This window comes from Sarcophilus harrisii, chromosome X (genome assembly GCF_902635505.1).
Source record: "Sarcophilus harrisii chromosome X, mSarHar1.11, whole genome shotgun sequence".
Classification (NCBI taxonomy): Eukaryota; Metazoa; Chordata; class Mammalia; order Dasyuromorphia; family Dasyuridae; genus Sarcophilus; species Sarcophilus harrisii.
The window spans coordinates 3,545,803-3,549,761 of NC_045432.1; the positions used below are offsets into that span (position 1 = coordinate 3,545,803).

At 32.4% G+C, this 3,959-nt stretch overlaps 1 non-coding gene across 1 annotated transcript; it reads right to left on the reverse strand.

Annotated features, from left to right (window-relative positions):
* Positions 1–1,176: 1,176 nt before the first annotated feature.
* On the reverse strand, positions 1,177–1,280 carry LOC116420402. Its single transcript, XR_004230707.1, has one exon. It is a non-coding gene; the product is annotated as a U6 spliceosomal RNA (small nuclear RNA).
* Between the last annotated feature and the right edge of the window lie 2,679 nt (positions 1,281–3,959).

Genomic DNA, 3,959 nt, shown 5'->3' on the forward strand with positions numbered 1-3,959 from the left:
TAGTGAATTCTTATCCCAAAAGCTGGGGTCTTTGGGTTTTTGAAATACTAGATTGTTATAGTCATTGACTACTTTATTCTGTGAACCTAATCTATTCCACTGATCAACTTTTCTATTTCTTAGCCAATACCAAATGGTTTTGATGATCACTACTTTATAATATAGTTTTAGATCAGGTACAGCTAGGCCATCTTCATTTGATTTTGTTTTCATTAATTCCATTGAAATATTTGACATTTTGTTTTTACAGATGAATTTTGTTGTTATTTTTTCTAGGTCACTAAAACAGTTTCTTGGGAGTTTGATTGGTATAGCACTAAATAGATTAGTTTAAGGAGTATTGTCATCTTTATTATCTTCACTCAACCTGTCCAAGAGCACTTGATATTTCTGTAGTTTTGCTCATATGGTTCCTGACTTTCCCTTGGCAGATAGATGCCCAAATATTTTATCCTATTGACAGTTATTTTAAATGGGATTTCTCTTTGTATCTCTTGTTGTTGGATTTTCTTAGTGATGTATAAAAATGCTGATTATTTATGTGGATTTATTTTGTATCATGCAACATTGCTAAAGTTATGGATTACTTCTAATAATTTTTTTATTAAATTCTCTATGGTTCTCTAAGTATACCATCATATCATCTTCAAAGAATGAGAATTTGGTTTCCTCATTACCTACTCTAATACGTTTAATCTTTCGTTGGGGCCAAAATGTAATATTTGGGCTAGCTTTCTATCATAGTCAGACTCAGTCTCAGTCTGACCCAGTCTCCACCAGCCTGTCAGTCTCAACCAGTCTCCCTCTGAGTCTGACTTTGTGCCCAGTTTAAATACTCTATTATAATTACATCATTGCAGTATACTGAATATGTGGAACTAAGAACCATTACATCAACCATAATAAGTACTAAGTATATACATGAACTAGAGAACCATTATCTCATCAGTTCCACTGATATAACACCTTGTTTCAAGTATACTTCTCCAGGTTCCAGCCCTCACATCTTCTTCTCTTATTGCCTAAGCTTGCATGTCTAATGCAATATTGAACAGTAATGGTGATAGTGGGCAACTTCTTTCACTCCTGATCTTATTGGGAATGGTTCCAGTTTATCCCCATTACATATGATGTTTGCTTTGATGGGTTTATTTCTTTTTAATATTTATTTATTTATTTAAAATGGAACACTTCACAGATTTGAGGTGTCATGCTTGCACAGGGGCCATGTTAATCTCTGTATCTTTCAATTTTAGAATATGGGCTGCCGAAGTGAGCCCTTGCTGATGGTTTTAATAGATCTGTGACTAGTTTAAGGAAAAGTCTATTTATTCCTATCCTCTCAAGTGTTTTTATTAGGAAAGGATGTTGGATTTTATCAAATGCTTTTTCTGCATCTATTAGATGATCATGTGGTTTTGTTAATTTGGTTATTAATATAATCAATTATGCTAATAGTTTTCCTAATATTGAAAGCCCTGCATTCCTGGTATAAATCCTACTTGGTCATAATGTTTATTCTGGGGATGAGTTCTGTAATCTCTTTCTAATATTTTATTTAATGTTTTGCATCAATTTTATTACGGATCTTGGTCTTAATTTTCTTTCTATGCTTTCGTCCTACCTGGTTTAGGTATCAATTACCATGTCTGTGTCATAAAAGGAATTTAGTAGGTCATTCATGCCCTATTTTTTCAAATACCTTATATAGTATTGGATTAATTTTCTTTAAATGAATTCACATATAAATCCATCTGGTCCTTGAGATTTTTCTTAGGGCATTGATTAATAACTTTTCTATTTCTTTTTCTAAAATGGGAACTATTTAAATAAGTTATTCCTCTTCTATATCTGCATCCTATATTTTTGTAGGTATTCCTCCATACTCACTTAGGTTGTCAAATTTATTGGCATAAAGTTGGGTAAAGTAACTCCTAATTATGCTCTAATTTCCTCTTCATTGGTGGATAATTCTCCCTTTTCATTTTTGAGACTAACAATTTTATTTTTCTCTTTCCTTTTTCAATCAAATTAACTAAAGGTTTATCTATTTTTCATGAAACCAACTCTTAGTTTTATTTATTAATTCAATAGTTTTTCTTTTTACTTTAATTTTTTGATCTCCCTTTTATTTTAAATTTCAAGTTTGGTGTTTGATTGGGGTTTGTAATTTGCTCTTTTCTAGCTTTTTTTAGTTAAACCAATTCACTGATCTTCTTCTAGTTTCCAAAGTACCATCTAGAGATATAAAATTTTATTACTCTTTTTCATCCACACATTTTGGTATGATGTCTTATTATTGTCATTTTCTTGGGTGAAGTTATTAATTATGTCTATGATTTCTTTTTTCCCATTCATTCTTTAGATAGGAATATTTAGTTTCAATTATTTTTGGTTTATTTTCCCTGGCCTTTTATTGAATGTAATTTTGTCATGATCTAAAAAGAATCATTTCTATTTCGCCTTTCTGCATTTTTTTAGGTCTTTATTCCTAATATATGGCCGTTTTGTATAGATTCCATGAACTGGAAAAGAAAGTGTACTTTTTTCTGTCTCCATTCACTTTTCTCCAAAGATCTATCATAACTAACTTTTCTAGTTTTCTATCTATCTCTTTAACTTCTTATTTATTTATTTATTTTTGGTTTGATTTATCTAGTTCTGAAAGAGCAAGGTTGAGATCTATTATCGTTTGCTATTTCTTCCTGCAAATCTCTAACTTCTCCTTTAGGAATTTAGATGCTACACCACTTGGTGCATATATGTTTAATATTGATTTTGCTTCATTATCTATTATCAATTATCATTATTTATTACCAAGACATAGTTTCCTTCCTTATCTCTTTTAATTAGATCAATTTTGCTTTTGCTTGAACTGAGATCAGCATAGTAGGCTACCCTTGCTTTTTTAAATTTCACCTGGAGCATAATAGATTCTCCTCCAGCTTTTACCTTTACTCTGTATGTATCACTCCTGCTTTAAATTGTGTTTCTTATAAACAACATAAGTGTAGGATGCTGGCTTTTTATCCAGTCTGCTATCCGGTTTTGCTTAAAGGAGAGTTCACCCCATTCACATTTATGGTTAAAATCTAATAATTCTGTATTTCCTGCCATCTTAACTCCAAATTATATTTTTCTCTTTCCTTCTCTCCTTTCCCTCCTCTCTAGTGTTTTACTTATGAGAACTACTTGTCCCTTTTTTATTTTATTTTATTTTTTTTATTTTAATAGCCTTTTATTTACAGTTTATATGTATGGGTAACTTTATGCATTGACAATTGCCAAACCTCTTGTTCCAATTTTCCCCTCCTTCCACCCCCTCCCTAGATGGCAGGATGACCAGTAGATGTTAAATATATTAAAGTATAAAGTAGATACACAATAAGTATACATGACCAAACCGTTATTTTGCTGTACAAAAAGAATCAGACTCTGAAATATTGTACAATTAGCCTGTAAAGGAAATCCAAAATGCAAGTGGGCAAAAATATAGGGATTGGGAATTCAATGTATTGGTTCTTAGTCATCTCCCAGAGTTCTTTCGCTGGGTGTAGCTGGTTCAGTTCATTACTGCTCCATTGGAACTGATTTGGTTCATCTCACTGTTGAAGATGGCCAGATCCATCAGAATTGGTCATCATATAGTATTGTTGTTGAAGTATATAATGATCTCCTGGCCCTGCTCATTTCACTCAGCATCAGTTCGTGTAAGTCTCTCAGGCCTTTCTGAAATCATCCTGTTGGTCATTTCTTACTGAATAAGAAATCTCCACATTATTAGTAAGTTCATTTCAAATCATTGTAAGAACGTGACTTTCCCCATGTGAAGCGAATCTCTATCCAAACCATGTGAACCTAATCAAGGTATGATGTGACTTCTGTGAGAACTTGACCGTTCTCTCACCCATAAGAGCATGTGTTTTGCTCCTTCTCCTGTGGGAACTTGACCTATAAGC